This window comes from Papilio xuthus, unplaced genomic scaffold (assembly GCF_000836235.2).
Source record: "Papilio xuthus unplaced genomic scaffold, Pxut_1.1 DF824888.1, whole genome shotgun sequence".
Taxonomy (NCBI): domain Eukaryota; kingdom Metazoa; phylum Arthropoda; class Insecta; order Lepidoptera; family Papilionidae; genus Papilio; species Papilio xuthus.
In genome coordinates this window covers 1,130,299-1,151,172 of record NW_013533761.1, presented here as the reverse complement: position 1 = coordinate 1,151,172, position 20,874 = coordinate 1,130,299, and the positions used below count along the sequence as shown (strand labels likewise).

At 32.4% G+C, this 20,874-nt stretch overlaps 1 protein-coding gene across 4 annotated transcripts in view; it reads right to left on the bottom strand.

Annotated features, from left to right (window-relative positions):
• inaE (inactivation no afterpotential E) overlaps window positions 1-20,874 on the bottom strand; it is a 38,752-nt gene that overhangs the window by 16,594 nt on the left and 1,284 nt on the right. Inside the window, exon 1 of one of the 4 annotated variants that reach the window (XM_013325204.1) lies at window positions 13,912-14,399. The exons of the other annotated variants lie outside the window; for them this stretch is intronic. The gene's annotated coding sequence lies outside the window, so the exon portion shown is untranslated. Of the gene's footprint in view, window positions 1-13,911; window positions 14,400-20,874 lie in introns of those variants that run through there. 4 annotated transcript variants of the gene reach the window in all.

The following is a 20,874-nucleotide window of genomic DNA, read 5'->3' as shown; positions in this document are numbered from 1 at the left end:
TTTTGTCTAACCCCTCCTGTTATATCGTAGCTCAACTGTCTGTGATGGAATCCCGGGAAAGAACACAAATCTAATACAAATATTAATTCCGAGCGGACGGAGTCGCGGCCGACTGCTTGAGTTTAATATTCCAAAAAATAAAATAATTAATTTATAGTCTTTAATTAATTTTTGATGTTGAAGCAAAAGTACAATAGTAGTTGCTGTCATAAAGGTTAAACGAACATCTGCTCTATTAATAACTGCTTCGTTTATTAGAAATTGCTATGATATAGCTTTATTAATGACCAACGTTATTTGCGAGACAATCGAGTGACGTCAACGGCCCACGCAAATTAATAAAATAACGAATTTTAGGATATTTGGTGGAGCAGTTATGATGAGGGACGCACCAAACGAATTACTATCTACCAGATGACTTTATTGAAATTTTTCTAGTTATTTATAAGTTAATTAACTACCAAAGTCGCGCAACCTTTAGAACTTTGACAATACAAATCTTACTAATATTATAAATGGAAATATTTAGACGGATGGATGGATGGATGTTTACTAGAAGGTATCTCCAAAACGGCTAAACGGTTCTTGATGAAATTTGTCGCATACATAGAACATAGTCTGGAAAAACACAAAAACTGCTTATTAAGTTTTTTTATAATTCAACACAGACGAAATTGCGTGGACCATACGTTAGTGGGACAAGATTAGGGAGATGACGACGCAGACGAAGTCGCGGGTGACAGCTAGTCTCTCATAAAGTTGAAATGGTTTGTTGTTAATTTTTCCAACTTAAATCCGAAGAACTTTTGATGTAAAGCTGGTTCATGTGGACTGTGCTCGAAATGTGTATGTACATAACCGTTGCATTGCTTAATATTATCTTAGTGCAATCTCAGAATTTTAAATCATATTCATGTCAAGTTCGGGTCAAGTAAACATTTCGTGAGTAAATAATTTAAGGTCTTTAATAACGCAATGCTTGTATGTTGACAAAATGGCAGCCAACAGAAATATAATGATGACAAAAACTTTGTAGTTAAATCACTTACTGTATCTATAAGTACAATGGAAAGAAGTACGAGGAAGTACAGGCGTGAAGTGGAAGCAATTCCGCGTTTCGTCTGATGAGTGTGCGACCCGGAGGCCTAATTTAGTTCTCATTCCCTTCCCACTCTTTTTCTTATAAGTAAAGGATGGGAAGTGGAAGTGGATCTTCCGGATGAGAGGACGCATAGAAATGTTTTCTTTCTGTGCATCCTCTCCTCCGTCGATTAAAGGTAGGCAACGCATATGCAATTGCGTATGTCTATGTGCAACGGACACTGTTATGTCAGCGATTTTAGGTGGCCGCTCGCTCGTTTGCCATCTTATGATATAAAAAAAAGGGAAAGCTCGAAAAGAATAACTTCGTTACTTCAAAATCAGTAGTGATTCGTAGGCTGGAAAACAAGAATTAAAAAAAAAATAAACATTGAAATAAAGTATTTATGCCTACAAACTGATGAAGCAGTTAGTTTATAAGTTAAACAAAAAAGTAAATCAAGTATAAAAAAATGTATGTTGTAGGTATTTCGTAAGAGCGTATGATGTGGGTGTAATCCAATCATGTTGTCCACTGCGCCAGTGTTCCGGAGCCACGCTTCCTACCTGTTCGTTACACTACACGTGCCGTTCTTAATAATAATTGCATTTTGCACGGAACGTATTCACTTTAATATCATTTATGTTGTTAATATCTTCGAGAATATTAAAATAAAACATGTTTACAATATCTGTAGAAACTATCCAAGCACTTTTATAAAACACTAACTTCTGCCCGCGATTCCGTCCAGGCAGATTCAAAAAAAAATTAAATAGTAGCCTATGTGTTCTTCCAGACTGTTGAACATATATGCTGAGCCGTTTTTACATTTTTAAACTACTAGACCTTCGCATTTATAATTTTATTATAGTAAGACAGTGTAATTTATCTCTATAAATCAGTTGAAAAAAAGCATAAATCTATCGAACAAAATACAATATTCTTTACTTTAAAATTGCCAATTACTAAATACATAGTTGAGATTTGATTTGACCTCTTTTATTCATCAGTCGGTTCTAAAATGTTACTCGAGTCTCTGGATAACTCATACGAAAATAATAGGCATACATGCATTACTTAAAATGTTTCCAAGACAAAGGAAGGCAGAAAATCTATAAATAGTAACCGGTAAGAAATAAATAGTATTAGCAAGGTCGCAGACGTGGCGTTGCTCATTCCCCAGCCAATGGTAATTCAATCCTGTAGGCAAGGAGGCTCTATATATCAAACGTCAAAGGTCACATCCACTTATTTATGTGACTTTAACGACCTACATGCTTATCGAATTACTTACAAGATACTTGAATGGTATATCTTAAATATGATATGTATTTCGTTCTCCAGTACCTTACATGTGAGTCTTTTTGAGGCACCGTTGAACATTTAAATTTGGAAGCCAAATTTTTGGTTGACAAACATCTATATTAGTTCAAATGAGTTTGTTGGAATGAAGAAAATGGCCAAGAAAGATGCTTTATTGTCTGAAGAGAATAAAAATAGTGAAATGAAAATATTAAAATCAATTATTTAAGAATAAAACAAAGACTATTTGGTTTAATAGGTAGAAAATATGAACGTTATAAGAAATAATAATATATTTCATTATTGCAATCTAATCCCTTCACTACAATCTACTTATAATATGATTTAAATTGCTTATTTAACAAAGCAGCATTATAAAATTACGGTCACAATTGCGTCATATCGCCGAGGGATTGTGGAAGCATTCAGTCCCGCAATCGAATTAGTTAATATAATAACACGCCGAGTTAACTTCGTTAAAATCAATGTGCGTCCTCTCATCTCTGCGCACGATGGAAATAACTTTCCTGACGTTGATAAACCACACGATCCTATTATTATAGGACCTTGAACTGTACGTTTATGGGGATGCCTATAAATGGAATCAAACGCATTATATAACATGGATTAATTTATTTTTAAATTGTAGACGTTACTCCCTCGCTTAAATGAGTGTTGCGAAATAATACAGGCAGATAAAAAAATATATACAGCAGATAACAAAATATCTACAGACGAATTGATAGCGAAGGAATTAAATATAATCAAAGCTTACGCTTACGGTGAAGGAAAACATCGTGATGCAACCTGCACATATCTGCGAAGAAATGTCAAAAATATGTATCAAATCAACCCGCACTGGGTCAGCGTGACTATGCATACTCCGCGCCCCATGGAGACGTGGTAGTTATGTGGAATTCTCCTCCATAACGGAGGCATACACACTAAACCTCTCTGTTCCTCCAACGCATCGGGACGGGGCCATGGGCACGCTTTAGCTCTCCTCCGCGGCCCAGAGTGACTATAGCCTAGTCACCCCTATCTTAGGGTAAGTTCCAATCCCCTCAGTGCGGACGTATAGCGAGTTTGTGACGACAGCCTATAAACATCTAGAAATAATACCGCATATATTAGTCTTAGTATTATATCGAAAATTTCTCTATATATCAGTTGATTGTCGCTTATAATCATCTCGGCGTTACATTGGTAGCCATATTTGTAAACATCTATAAAAATCTGTATGTGCTTAATTTTTAGAACCTCTTACCCACACCTAATGTTACCCATAACCACGGGATTATAAATGCTATTTGTTGGTACGATGTTACCTTTTTAATACGGTTTTACGATATAAATATAGACGACTAAGTAAGGTTTCTTATCTACCCGTTTAATTTGATTACATAGTAGACACATAATAAATGTATAATAATAAAATTATATAAGAAATAGTTATTTTTTTACGTAACTCAGTACATAGTCATAGTAAGTATGTATTCAATATTTTAAATCTAGAGATATTCTTACAACTTAAAAGTATTTTTTCGTAACGGCAGATAAAATTAGAGTTGTTTTTACTAAAGTTAAATTCTTTTACATTTTAGTTGAAATGTTCAGCTTTTCAAGAGAGCCGGTGTACTCTAGGATTACAGAGTCAACGTTTATTTAACCGATTGGACCTTAAGTTGGTCGAGACTTCAGGGCTTAGACGTTTGATTAAATAAAAAGATAATTAAACTTGAGTTTACGGTTAAAACGACCGTGTTCTCTTTTCCATTGCCAATTATAAATAAACAATGTAATTTAGTACAGTTTTGTAAAATAAAATCTTTTATAATACAAGTTTTTCTAAGTTAAGCCCTACGAGGACTGATATACATAGAAATCAATTTACATTAACTTAAAAACACTTTTAAATTCAACATAAAATTGTATGTTTAATAATATTATAATATTTTAAAACCGGTTATTTATATATTAAGCATAATCTGAAAAAAAGATTAATTATTTTTTACTTAATTCCTAATAATATTAACTTTAGTCGTTATATGAAATTTTGTTTATAACAGAAGGGGGCAAACGAGCAGCGGGAACACCGAGGTGTTCAACGACGCCCATGGACATCGGCAATACCAGAGGAACCGCAATATAAATACAAAAACAAATTACAGCAATGACGTTCATAGAAAAAAAATTAACAACTTAAAAGTAGTTATAAGAGATTCTAAGAAAATACGATGTAAACATTTTAAGCGACATAAAATTGTTTATATAAATTATTATTTCCTTACAAAGTTTCCTCGTAAAAAGCAAGTCATGCAGACTGCGAAGTGCAATACATCCAGATTGACGTCATAATTTCGAGGTTATTGGCCGAATTTTGTGGAACTCTCGGTAACAAATAAATAGCACACACTTATTATTTGTAAACAAGCCATCTTATAATTAGTAATCATTGCTGTTATATTTTATTTTAACAATTAAAACGTCCCTCATGTACATGTAGAATCATTCACTTAATTTTGCGTCGTTTTTTCTTACCTATTGCTGCACACAAAAATCCCTAATTTGGAGGGGTTGAAAGCTTATTATAAAATTGGTAAAGTACCTTAGTAGGTTGCATTGAATATAGATTAACTAAATGATAAAAAAGATTCTAATCCATTTCATGAATTAAAAAACAAGGTTAATGGAAATAACATTATCGTAACAAGAGAAAAAATATTTTGATGAAAAGAATCTTCAATTATGATTGTTTCTCAAATTACTCGGCTAACGGGAAACTTGTTAACTCCCAGTATAATAGGCATCTCCTTGCCATCAGCATCGTATTGCTTTGTTTTTTATTGTTGGATAATTTAATTTTCTTTTTAGCGAGGAGGAGGTTAATAATTAATCTATATATTTTTTTGTTTTTGATATCGTCGCCTATAATAACACTAATATTATTAATAGAAAAGATATCATTGTTTGATTGATCATCATCATCAGCTCACTATAGGTCCCCACCGAGGGGCTCGGAGCCTATCCTAAGTTAAGGGTAATTACGCCATAGTCAACCACGCTAGCCAAGTGCAGGTTGGTTGACTTCACACATATCTTTGAATTTCTTCTCAGATATGTGCAGGTTGCATCACGATGTTTTCCTTCACCGTAAGAACGTCGGATAAATGTACATATATAAATCGGAAATCGAAAAACACATTGGTACATGGCAGGATTCGAACCCAGGACCTGCACATTGCAAGTCAAGTGCTTGACCCCTGAGCCACCGACGCTTGTTTGATTGTTTACATTGAATGAGCTCCGAAACTATTAAAGCGATTAGAAAAATTATTTCACTGTTGGCAGCAACACTATCCCCGTGTTACAAAGGCTATATTTTTTATTTCGTGCGGACGAAGTCGCGAGCAACTGCTAGTGTTTTATAACTGAAGATAGAAGTTAAGAAAATTGTGCATCTGTTCTGATGAAGAAGTATCGTTCTTTTTAAATATACAAGACTTTAACTGCGGCTTTTTACTCCTATTATATCATTTACAACGGGGAAAAAAAGAAATTAAGAATTCTTATTTATTTATATGCAAATCGAATATTCAGTTTAAGGATGATCGATATTCAAGTCAAATTTGTTTGCGACGCTATCTCCCAATATAGAATTTAGATGAAACGATTTACATAACTTAGCCTTAACGAATGCAAAATAAGTCTATAGTACGATGAACAACGGTTTCAATGTATGCAACCCATTAAAATAATATTTACTAAAGACTTAACTGCTGGTCATAAGACTCGTTATTATTCGGACTCTACTATATTCTAAGTTCTAAAGCATAAAAGCTAATTGGTTCTATATTGTCTTACAAAATTTTGGTTATTATTCATATATGCAGTATATGGGTCCTGTCTCGTACATTGTCTAGAACTTGATCTGGATTTTTTTTTCTAAATCGACGTCTTTTTTTAACAGACTTTGAAAGGAAGAAGGTTATCAATTTTTCCTTTTTTGTGTATTACCGCGTAACTGCGCTTCTCGTGGTCCAATTTTGATTATTTTTTTATCGAAAGGTTTTGCTTGTAATTTTTAATTCGCATAACCAATTGATCAAAAATGTCAATTTTAATTAAGCCCGTATTTAATAATAATCGTATATACATTGCAGCATTGTTTAAATATACTCGATATATCAATCAGTATTACATTCACGTATGTTTTGTGCAGTTAAAACTGAAGTTGTGTTGCCAGCTTTAGCTTACTTGTAATAAATATGTTCATTATGCATTTATTTAAATATTTATACATCTTAAGATGACGTAACATACGTAATATCGCAGCGCGAGCGCGGTTACGTGGCAACCAGTCTTGGTAAATATTTGAGTGAAAACGGAATGAAACTCTTACGGCATAAACTGAATACCAGATGAGATCGCATGAGACCATGACTTTTTAATCTGTTACCAGTTTACTCTGCAAGATTGGCTTTTTGTTTCTAACACTACAAAAGAATCTGAATTATACATCTCTAAGTTTTCCACTGTATAAATGGAATATATTCGACAACTTCTTGCGGCGTAAAGGAGTAGCTTTCCATTGCTTTGTTCTTTCAAAAGACTGTAGTTGCATAGCATTGCTGTACACTAAGTACGAGTAAAAATATACAGTGTGTTTCACTTTTTCTTTAAATTTTAATAAAGGTAATTGAGATCACGTACAGCTGTTCAAAATTAAATTCTGTATGAATTTCGTAGTTCACATTCTTGACCTTTCGCTTTGACACAAATTTCCTTAAGCGTTATTAAACAGGTTGAGTTTCTTAAAATTAAAGTGAGCTCTGTATGAAATAAAAATAACTCGGCATTCATACATTGCATTAGAATAGTAAACTGTTTCTAATAAATTATATAACTTACTGTGGGTTTCTGAGAAATCTTTGTATTAAACTTAACGTAATCTCTGGGTCGTCAACCACGTGTTACTCAAGACTATATCCTATGTGTTCTTTTAGACCAGTCTTTCCCAAAGTGGGCGATAACTCCCCCTTGTGGGCCCTGCAGGTCTCAAGTTGCGGGTTACAGTAAAAGTTTCGTTTAGAATACTCCGTTAATATACATATATATGTCACAATAATTAATTAATTTAATTTGAAGTTATAGTGGTTTTTAAATATGTGAAAATATGGGGGCGCAAAAAAAATATTTATTCTCAAAGTGGGCAGTAGACAAAATAAGTTTGGGAACCACTGTTTTAGACTGTGCTACATCTATACAAATTTCGTCGAGATCCGTTTTATCGTTCTCAAGTTATTTAATAATAAGCATCCATTCATACTAACATTTGTAGTATATCGGCAGTACTTGCTTTCAAAGGCAAAGTTTTTAACAAAGAAATTCTAAAGAATGATATCATGGAAATGAAAATGAAATAAACTTTTCACAGTCTATTGTGTTTAATTTCCGACAAAAGCTTTGAAGTGGCAGTCAAAGCTCGTTGACTGACTATACAAAGAATGAAAGCTCTGCCGTTTTAATTAACATCCTTTTAAAATGAGCAATATAAGGCTTCAAACAGAATTATAAATATTAACATAAGAAAAAAAAACATAAAAATCTACTAACGGAGAAATATGTTAACTATATCTTACTAATGTTATAAATGCGAATGTTTAAACGGATGGATGGATGGATGGATGTGTGTTTGAAGCTATCTCCACAACGGCTTAACAGATCTCGATGAAATTTGGCATATAGTACATAGTCTGGAAGAATACTTAGGCTACTAATTATGCTTTTTTTTTTATTCCGCGCGATCGGAGTCGTGGGCGACAGCTAGTCTTTAAATAATTAAAAAAAGAGAAAACTAAGCTCTGACCTGTTTAGTGCGATCTGTTATCGATTTTCAGTTTCACCATCTAATAAATGGACTATTAAATACAAAAAAAATCATGTATTTACGTCATTTGATTAATAAACACTCATTAATCTAGTCTGCTTTTGTTTAGTCCACACAATACGGAAGGCCGCGGTTTGACCCACGAGCAACATTTGTGTCCGCCCACCCTTTGAAGGCTAATTCACTGCGTATATAGTTAAAACATAACATGCTAAACGTCCGTTTCCACTGGCTAATCACATTCTGAAACATAAAGTCCCACCCCTCTTATTACTATTTGAGAAAACAAAAATAACATAATACGCGTGTTGGCAGTGAAAACTTATGGTTATATAAAACTGTAAATAAAAAACACTTGTAGCTAATATTTTCATTGCAAATTTATCAACTGTAAAACATTAAACTTAATCTGCGTGTAATGAAAAAATATTTCTAATCTTTTTTATTAGTAGAAGTAGAAAACAATTGAAAAAAATTACGATTTTTTTAACTTGAAACTTCAAAGAAATATAAAATGGCGACAGCGCCTGTAGCTATTTTCATTTATCTTTTTAAGGTTCTGTCTATAAAAGGTACTAAAGGCAATATTAATTTTATTGGGTACTAAAATAATTTGGAGAGACTGTAAATGAAAACTGACAGATGGCCTTAATCGCCGAAAGCATCTTTTTAAGAACAAAAGACACCTACAACCGGTAGCGCTACTTTTACCTAAATTAAAAAATCAATACGTCAGCCACAATGCATGGTCGTTTATCACTTCGTATTATTCTGTTGTGGCAGTTTAATAAAATTCATTTGTTATCTGTATTTCATTATTAATAACCATTTTTAAATTATTTTTTTTTAATTTAAAAAAGAAAACATGTAGTAATGCAAGTATAATGACAGTTTTTTGTAAAAAAAAAACATTTATATAACTATAATAAAAATTTTATATAACTATTCTACTACTCGGGGCGATTCGTTGCTTTTTAAGGTTTAATTTATTCACCAAACAAAAAATAATCTGGGGAAAAATGGATTTTTACTGCACACGATTTAGCAACATGGCCAGTATGTCCAGTGAAAGTGAAAATAAATAAATAAAAAACTAATTTAAACCATTCACTAAACAAACATTGTACACTTGATTTAATTAAGAAGAAAATAGTGATAAAAATGAACGTAATGTAAAACTAGCTGTCGCCCGCAACTCCGTCCGCGGAATTTTAAAAAAAAAATGAGTAACCTATGTTTACTTCAAGTCTATGATCTACATCTATACCAAATTTCAGAGAGATCTGTTGAGTCGTTTTGGAGATACTTTCAAACAAACATCCTTCCAACAGTTATATGAGTCCAACTTACTCGTACATTTGATAAATACGTCAATTAGATGTAATTGAAACAGTTGGATCAATAAGACGAAGGTTAGAATGCAAATCGTGCCACTGGAAGAATATAAGTAAAGGTGAGTTTCCACTGTCTCTGATTCTTATGACAGCTTCAGACTGACCACACTCAACGTAATATATAGTCCGTGTATCTTACTCGGACTGACGGATCGGTAAGTACGGTGTCATCAAGTTGGTGCTGAATCAAGCACAATGGAAACTCGCCTTAATACAAACGAAGGTTGTAACAAGACAATAAGATAAGGGACTGTAGAGAAAAAAAAACAATTATAATGATACATAAGGTCTTAAGACACGACATTTTCGATATAATATATATGTTTACGAAGTGGATTTAGGTCATGTGCATAACATGATTCAATGATACGTAATATAAATTACAATTGGCTATTGTTTGAAATTAAACCCAACAGCATAATGATTAAGAGTAAGAGCATCTGATCACGCGGTGAAAGTTCTAATCAAACCATTAGACTATTGTCGTACACCTTATCTTCGTAAGCCTAGACTTTAGTTGGAATGGTATACACTTGTTCCAATATGGAATATATTTTCAACAAAATGAAAGAACGCAAAGGTTTTTTATCGTAGTTTTATCGAGATTTCTTTTCAATTCTGAAGTTATGTAGATATTTTTCTATTTATGATGATAATTTATGTTTATAAAAAAATATTCATTTACGATTTTTTTTTTCAACCACAAACAAATACCTGATATTGATATTGTGGTTACTAGAAATTTGATACTGTGTTTGTTACAATGAACAGTTGTTATAATAAACTGGCGATCGCCCGCGACTTCGTCATTATAGAAAAAAGTAGTAATATATGCCTGCGCACATAACCCGCCTTCATGTTAAAATCAGCTAAATAGTTTCTAAGATTACCCGGAATAAACGCGTATTTGGGGACAAACTGACAAATAGATTAAAATTTAAAAAATTGGGTTTCCGATATAATCAACGAAAATACATTTTTTTTTGTGTATATTTTAATATTGCATACGGACATTAATTTTTTTTAATTATATAGATTGATAGATACTAAAAATAATAATTTTTTGCTGAAAAACTTACGTCAAGAACTCTAAAATCAAGTTGTTTTATTTTTATGTAAATCAGTTTAATTAAAGAAAAGGTAATTAGTAGTTTGTTGTAATGTTTCGTAACTTTGGGTTTCCACATCCGAGACCTGTACAGAAACAAATTATTATCTCTGTGTATTTCAAAGGGTATGAAAGAGAAAAGACAACATATACATGTTTCAGCGGAAACACGGTTACCGGTCAATGCAAAGTTACAATTTAATGTGCATTTATATCTCTTAATTTCCATTTAAAGAATGTGTTTACAACTTAAAGTAGTACGGTATCAAATATACAACATCAATCTTGATTATACCAAGTTAGTAGATTGTAAATAATTATAAAAATAATGTGTACAGATAAAAGATAATTCCACCTTTCACTTCAGTTATCGAACATTCTAGTGTTACTCGTACTTTATCATTATTCATTGATAATAAGATAAAGTCAAACAATAGATATTCCCTTAAATCCTATATCCAACCACATATGATTAACTTTTACGTTTTGAAGTAAAAATAAGTATCGTTCACTATCGTAATACAACCCAGTAAAAGTATGTTTACATTGTTTATCAAGTGTCGATGGCCTTTCACAACCGTTGATTTTCACTACCGAAACAATCACACAATAACATATCGTCATGCTTCTTACTCCCCTTTTAGTATATGAGATAGCAATATATTTTTATAAAGATATCCTAGCATTAGAATTCCAAGGTAAAATGTCCAATTTTGCGTAGTTTTTTTTATTTATAGGCGACGTATACTCACGATAGTGCCATTACTAATTGCCGCGATAAGAAATTATTCATATTAATTACTTATCTATCTTCATTTTCACAAAACGATCAAAGTTTATAAACTAGACTTGGGTTGATAACAATTCGCGTGCCGTCTATCAAATTGTCATGACGAAGGCATGTTAATACAAAGTATAGTGACATTCAAACATTACACCCGCTTGCAATTTTACACGAAACGGTATCTAGAATAAAATCAAGGCGAAAAAAATTAACTGGCGAGAAGTATTCGTATACATGGCGGGGCATATCTTTGGGCAGGCTTACTTCTAACCGTAGTAGTCCTACCTGCACATATGTTTATGTATTTATATGCACCCGCAGCCAACTACGAGCCGGTATAAATTTTGAATCTTGTAATACTAACAATTAGACCTGCGGTGCGGTGTACGCGGGCGACGTGCTTTGCGTGCCAATGGTCAATAAACCACCATTAAGGTGCATCCCATGATCCGAACATATGTTTTAAGAATACGTCAACCTTCTTCAACAAATAGTATCAAATTCCATCTACAGCAAAACGATAGTTGGCATTCCAGTGATACGATTTTTTCGCGTAATCTTCTAAAAACCTATTTACATAAAAAAAAACAATTGTACTTTTTTAACTTTGTATTTATCTTATAATTGCTGTTTTTTTACCCAATACTGCTTGGACAATATACCATCTAATAAAAAAATCCTTAGACCCCCCCGTCTATAAAGAAACCACTTCACAAATGCAATTCATTTGATAATATTCGTAATAGATTGCGGCACAACATAGGGAATGAACTGCGTCAAAATAGATAAGAGATATCACAACCAGTAGTTAGATTATAACACTTCGAGTCCACAGTTCGATTCTATTTAAATTCATTCATCTAAAAAGTTACGACACTCCGGATAAAAATACGCATAGAACACCATGTATTAAAATCAGAATTCGATAAGTTATAGGAAAAGAGGTAACAAAGAAATGGATTCATACATGTAGTCGAAAAAATTTACGCGTCGAGCAATATATTTTTTTACTGCATGAATGAAGACGACTCATAACCACATAAATCTTATATATAAAATTCTCGTGGCACAATTTTCGTCTATACTTCTCCGAAACGGCTTGACCGATTCTCATGAAATTTTGGGAGCATATTGAGTAGGTCTTATAATCGGCCAACATCTATTTTTCATCCCCCTAAATGTTAATTTTTTTTAATTCCGCGCGGACGGAGTTGCGGGCGACAGCTACTAACTTTATAATATTTTTCATTCGGTTCCTATTATTGTATACCTATATAAAATTCAAAATGTAAGATATTTTAATATTAACATCCACTTGGTTTACGATTAGTTGCATGTAATAGAGGAAGTTATTGGAATCATTTAAGAATAGTCTATTATTAAAATGAAACAACTGAGAAACGTGCCGTTTGTCTGACATACATCTTTAAACTTATATCAATGTACCTGTATATGAATGAAAAATAAGGAATAATTCACAAGATTTGTTGGTATCAGGGGAAATTTACAAAAGGTACACCCCGCTTATGAATTGGCAAATAAGCAACCTGAGACTTAACTACGCTAAAATACCGATCGTCTTTTTGGTAATGTTTTTTCTTCCTTTTAGAGACAGAAAAGAGTACAGGCCTTACATAGTTATTCCTTCCCCTGCCAAAGGTACAATCATTTCCTATCTAAAATTGGTCCTAACAGTAAGTTCGATTGTTTGCGAAAGCGATTACCTCTACTAGATAAATTCTTAGTTTTCTGTACCTACCTCAAACAGTTTAGAGTACTTGAGATTTTTGTTGCATTTTGAGTATTGTTAAACGTGACAATAACGTTTTAAATTAGTGTTGATTGTGGAATTTTAAAGTGTGTCACGAAATTGTCTTAAATCTATCACGTCACTACAACGAAGTAAAAATATCCAACGGCCGAGCAGTACCTGACTGCTTCGTTTCGCGCGTTAGCTATAATTTTCCGCCGTGCATTTTAGTGTCGTTCTAATTACCTACTTACAGTATACACGATAGTCTACGTGTAATAATAATAAATATCATATTTTATTATTATCTTTTATTAAATTTATTTAGGAAATATCTAAACATGGAATAAACAATTTAAAGAATAATATACTAACGAATACTAATAACTAAATATTGGCAATGCAATAATTAACATACAGGTTTGAAAAGAATCTTAATGATACTCGCTTATAGGTATGGTAGGTAATTAAAATCAAATACTTTTTGCTGCAAAAGCTATACGATATATTACATTCTGAATTACTGAAGAACTTAACAAAACTTTATTTAAAAATATGTTTAAATATCCGTATTAATAAGACAAATGAATGTGGATACTCACACTATTGCAACATGTACAGGTGATAGAAGATAAAAGCGGCCTTCTTAGGCAGCTGCAAGGGAACCGGACCAACACTTTAATTCTCGCACATCATCCAGGTTCTCAAACTGCCAGGTAACAAGAACCAAATCCGAAATTTGTTCGTCACCTCACTATCACAAACCGTAAGAACGTGCTCCTTTCACTGTTACACCGAACGGACACCAGAATACCAACCAACCTTATTGCAAGTTGTCGTAATTCAATGCGATCGGTCGCATAGATTACAATTTATTTAATCTGAGTAATGAAACGGGTTGAAATAAGTATTTTGATGATATAAGAAGCGGGTTTCTGTCATACTCTAATATTATTTGTTTACAGCGATGACGGTCTCCGACTGATAACGTCACGTACACAGAAAACACGTTCTTAATCCGCGCCGGTCGGCGACCGACTGAACTGAGCGGCAGGCGGCAGAGCGCTGCGATCGTAGCCCGGGCACTTACGACCTTACGACTGAACATTATCGGAGCGGTCCGACTGCGCACGAAGCAGCCCCTACTCAAAACTTGATTCTTCAAAGTAAAGATTTCACATTTTACAAATGCTTTTATAATAATAGAATCAATTTTCATCCATAACATTTAAGTGTGGTTTTATTATTTAGCTCTAAATGCATAAACGCATTAATACAACAAAAAGCATCTATTACTTTTAATCAATAGTGTTTGGTTACCTATTCAAGCAATTTGAAGTTAGCTCTTCTACTTTAAAGAGTTACTTTCTCCCGCGACTCCGTCCGCGTGCACCGTCCAGCATTTATTCATCCGTACCAATCCAAACATTCGTATTTATAATATTAGTAAGTTTTTACATTATTAGTTTATTACCCCAAAGACGTAAATAAAATTTTCCACATCTCCATGACCTAAATGACTTTGCGGTGACGTTGATGGCGTGACGATGATGAGAAAAACGAACGCGCGTTACGAAAATTACATGCTTTTGTTACACATAATTATAAGTATAACCATAGATTTAAATTCACTACCCACTTAGGATCGAATATCGTTACCACGCTTGTTTAGCACGCTTTGTTAAGTTTTCGTCCTAATTGCATTGTGAAATTTAAATGACATTTGCCGAAATGGATAGAAAATAAAGGTCCTCCACTATGTAAAAGCTATTAAAAATTTGACGCATTTATCTAATTAATTCATTAAGGACTTTTTTTAGTACAACTGAAATATATTTCTTTTATTTAAAGGTCGCTAAGAATATGTGTTTAAAATAGTTTGGAAGTACACTTACAGTCGTCAAATTTAAAACAGAGAACCCTTAAAATTGTCATCTCAGTCTATTCATAGCCAAGTCACGACAGACATAAGATTTTTATCAACGGTGGCTAGAAATACAATAAACATAGACGTAAAAAAATGCAACTATTTTATATTTAAGTAATTCATGCTATCAATTGAAACTACGTCCATATAAAAAAAACTTTTATTCAAACGACAATTTTGCTTAATATTATATTTAAAAACACTTCTCAACAATATTTTAGCCATTTTTAGAGTTCCCTATCTCGAAAGGGAAAAACCGGAACCCCTATAGTATCACTTTGTTGTCCGTCCGTCTGTCTGTTTAGTCAAAAGGGTCTCAGGGACGCGTGAAAGTATCAAGCTTTTATTTAACAAAAAATGAACAAAAATTTGTACAATTTATATTCACGAAATGGTTCTCACGGTTATAAAGCTAATTCTCAGTTTAATATCCCCATAAAGCTTGTCAAATGTAAAACATTACAACCTTTGTCAACTCAGAGCATGCAAACGACTTACCTCTTTACGTTGAAGTACCGCAAATTAAACACTGAGATTTAACCAAATAATAAATGACCAAGGAATTCTCATCATATACCTGCGGTTCTTAAACTTTTTTGCCTACGGAACCCTTTTGAGAAAAGATGTATTTGACCCTTCAATCTTGGTTTGAATTTTTTACGCCCTAGAATAAAGGCCCATTAACACGATCCGAGATTCTTGCCTGTTGCAGACAATTAAATGTAAGCAAAATATATCTTATATAGTCTTAACAACAGTAACAAATATTTATGGTAAATTGAAATTGTGTTCAATTGTGCTTATAAATCGGCACCAATTTATCGAACACCTCAATACATACTAATTATTAAAAATGTTGTTTCTCTGTCCTTCCGCAAACCTGCGATTTTGGGACCAGAAGAAACATGTAGACTAACTAGTGGGCAAGAGTGGTTGTCTTGTCAGTTTTTAAAATAATATACTTTATATTGTTAAGAAGATAATCCGAAAATGTGGCAGTGTATTAACCCAATACTAGCCTTATTAAACTGTCAACGTTTGTGTCCCCGCACTATTCATTCTGACACTGGGCTTTGTAACGAAAGCACGTCATTTGCGCCAAAGCATTCTAACTAATAATGTCTATATATAATATGTAAAAGTAAACTTATATAAAAACGGCTAAATACTCACGTATTTTCGTCGGGTACCGCCACCAGACGAATATATTATACGTTTTTATATAAGTTTATTATAATGCCTGATGAAATTTTGAATAATTTAAATATAAAAATATTATTATTTACATTATGTATTTAAGATTATTAAGCTATGTGTAATTAAAACGAAGTAAAACATCGTTAAATACGGAGCTTGTTATGTGTATATGATCTCATAAAATCCGTAATCACTATCAATGGCTCGTGATTATCATTTTTATACCACCACGTTTGAATTACAAACGTAAAAAATTACGACCATACCCTATTAGCTTAATAAACTGGAAAAAAGCTATGAGGAATTTTATTCGACCTTCAGGTACAAAGAAATATTGGTTACTCTATTCTATTTTTCAAATAAAGCAATTTTATAAAGCTGACGATGTGAACGAAAGGGGTAATCAGATGTTTTTGTACAAATTTTGTGCAAATGTTTCTGCGATCTAAACCCTCAGTAAAACATAGATGTTTCAGTGTATATTATTTTAAATTTTACATAAGAATGTTTGCTTCTGAATTTTTTTTATATTGTAAAAACGAACTCTTTTACTATTATGTAAAGGTGACACCGCCATCGTCAAATTATCATTTACAATATTTTTATACAAAAAAAATCGTGGTGATGATTTTGCAGCCTTTGATGCCTCTGCTGCAGTAGCGGAACACTGACGATGTTGGTCGTAATCGTGTCGGTCGCTATAACCGGGTACAGTAAGACATGTCACTATAGGCGAGTCGTATCTGACTATGTTAAAAAAAATATATGGAAACCAAACTTGCTATGTAATGATAATAAGCTGTTGGTCAATATAAGCGGTGTCATAATATAGATATTTTACTATATAGTATATTAGTTAACTAAGCTGTTTTAATAACCTTCTATAATATAATAAGTTAAAGTTAAATGCTACTTATAAAAACAGGGTTTGAAAAAGTTGTTCTTCACGTACGTATGTATCTACACAAAAAATCGCGAACACAAACCATCTAACAAGTTGACTTGTTCACTAATGTTTCAAGTTTTTGCTTATTTTTGATAAATTCTAAACAATTTTTTGTTTTATTGCAGGTTAAAGATCGAAGCTAAAATTTTACATAAAATAAGTATTGTTTGAATTTTAACAGAATTCAAAAACGTGGTTCACAATAAGATTGGTATTTTTACGTCATTTCCGAATATTACATTCAGTATGACGCAAAATGTTTTATTTTATGTTGCTTTAACAATTAACTAAATCTGCAAGACTTGTTTTGTACATGTCAGCTATTGTGTAACTACAAATCTTTTAATTTCAGGTCACAATTATTCATTTAAATACTTCGTCATTTATTCTTATACATATTGACCATAGTTTTCTTATTTATTCACAAAGAAATTATTAAGTGGAATGAATTCTTTGTATTAAATAAATTCGGGAGTACTTTAACAATATTCGTTACATTTAAGTAATAGGAGTTTCTAGAGCGATTTTATAAAGATGGCTGTCATCATTTTCACATAGATGATGGTCATAGAGGTTGGCAAATGCACGGGGAAGTACAATTGCTTGGGCGCTAGTAATTTTAATGTTTTATTAATGTTTAGTAAAGAAAAAAAAATATTCCACAGAGATTCTGTACATAATAAATAAGAATGTAACTTCATATCCCTGTCAAATAATACTTTAACTTAGATTTCAAATACAAAAAAAGTTTAGATGGATGGATGGATAGATAGATGTTTGTTTGAAGGTATCTCCAGTATGGCTGTATGGATCTCGCTGAAATTTGGGATAGATATAGAACATATTCTGGAGGAACATATAGGCTACTTACTTTTTAATACCGCGCGGACGGAGTCGCGGGCGACAGCTAGTATTTATATAAAACTTATTATTATCCTTGTCAGCATCTTTAAAAAAAACAGAAATAACAATATCTTTTAAACGGGGATCGTGGTCTCCAAAACTGACGGTAAGTTAACGAGAATGCCTAAATTTATATTTTTAGTACAAATGATCAAGTTATTAAACTTATTTCTTAAATACGGTATGGTTTTTCCGTTTTTACACTGATAAATTGTTTAACTTACTCATTTAGAATTACTTTGAAAGACAAATAACAATGTGACCTTAAATTTACTAGGAACTATTCTCAGATAGCATAATGTTAGGTTTATTAATTGCGGTTAGCTGATATACGATTGAGGACCGGTTTTAAGCTTCGATTAAAAAAATCTTTGAACTTCGATTATAATAACTATTTAATATAAGACTAGCTGCTTCTGGAAACTTCTTCCGTGTGGAGTTTAAAACTCCAATCTAATTTTCATTCCCTCTTTAGTGTTTTATAAGGACAGTTTGAAAAAAGCGTATATTTATTTTATTTTATATTATATTAATTATGAATTTTCAAAAATTTCTGCCGAATGAATAACACCACTCCATACAAATTTTCTTTCATCTGTTTAGACTTTTAGGGGATGAATTAAGCAAAAGGCTTTCAAAGAACTACGTAGTATATAAATTCCATGAAACTATAATACTGAGGATTCTAGATAAGGTAATATAAAAAAATTCTATAATAAAATACAAAATAAAAATGTTAATAAGATTTTTTGCATGACTTACGTGTACCATAAACATATGTTAGCAATGGAAATAAACAGGGTAACAGTTAATGTGGTTGTAAATATACGTATAGTGTTATTAAAATTGAATTTATCATTTCTGTCGATCACAATAACGATAATTACAGCTCCGGAGAAACCGCAAGTAAACACGTTGAATGGGCAAATGTCGCGCGACTCATTTACCCATTCGACGTGTTGACTACATGTAAACACTATCTGTACATTTTGATCGAGTTTAATAATAATTTTACAGATAATAAAACTTAATCCTTATTTTTGGATGATTATCTAACGTTGACAATTATTCATGCATTCATTCAGCACTTGACCGCGACTTAGTCCGCGCGGAATTAAAAATAACTTAATAAGTAGCCTATGTGTTCTTCCAGATTATGTTCTACATCTTTGCCAAATTTTATCAATACCCGTGCAGCCGTTCTATAGATACCTTCTAACAAACATCACATTATAATAATAGTAAGAGGTAAGATATGATAATTTGTTTGTTTGTTCTGCAAAAATAAATGTTTTGTAACGCAAATGTACATATTAAACAATTTTTCCAAACCACAAGACATGTAAGTGGTCATATAAAAGGCAGGGACTGGAAAAAACTAAAGTACGGTCTAAATGTCAATATAACTTTTATAGCGTATTTCTGTGACCTCCCTTTGTGTGGAAATCTTTTGAAAAACCCTTTTTATTCACATAACTAAGTCGTAAGGACATAGTCCCAAAAATCCTTGTTTGGTTGTAGGAAATCGTTGAAATGAAAAAAAAACAATAAAAAAATAAATGTGGCATAGATTTACAAGCGTTTCGATAAATCTTTTTTATTTCTATTGTATTTAATAAAAGATCCTAAATCTTGATTGGTGGGAACTAGGCGCCTACTATAATGCGAACATCCTGTTTAAAAACACACTAAGCTTTTGTATGGACCGACAGAAAAAAAATTCAATTACCAACTTGTAAAATGAATAACAAAAAACAGAAATATAAATTTGATTTCTAACACTTATTTTTATAATTATCAGGAACTTTTTACATAAATAGATATCACGACGAGACGTTCAAATACTCAGTAGACATACATTGCGTAAACAATGACCTGGGTTAAGGCTATAATAATTCCGGCACGATATCGCCTGACCTTATGACTCATATCTCCAAAGTTGAAGCTCAAATGTAACGGACGAGATAGTCTGAGAGAGCATCCTGCTACATTTATCTTATCTGTGGATACTTATTCAACTGAAAGCTTACGTATTTTTAGAACTTTCAAATGCGTTCGCGTCCCCAATTTAATTCGGAAGTGTCGGTCTGCATTACGAGACCAAATACATTTCTTTTCTCCTGCAAATACGTTTTCGTGTTATGTTAACACCATCTTATTCACACAAGAATATGAATGTCTGGTCCAACTCTTTTGATACACATCACACTAAAGTAAAAATAGTTTTTACAATACCCTACCATGAAATGGGAAAATATATGTGTTTTAAATGTAGATTATACTGCTGTTGATACATAAGTAAAAACTTTATGAAGATTTCATAACAATTATTGCATTGTGAAAAATGTGTAGACATTACAAAAGTCGTTTTATGTACCCTAACCTGTAATCTGTTTGTAAAAAAACTGGTTTCTATGTTTTTTACTAAACGTTTACACAGAATTTATTATCTCGTAGTTCGTATATTCTGTGGGGACGTTGCGAAAATGTTAGCCCGAATTTTAAAAGAGCTATTTACTTAATTCATGGAATATCTGAGAAAACTGGTTAAATTGTTACAAATTAAACTTTGTAGTAACATTTAATTACTGT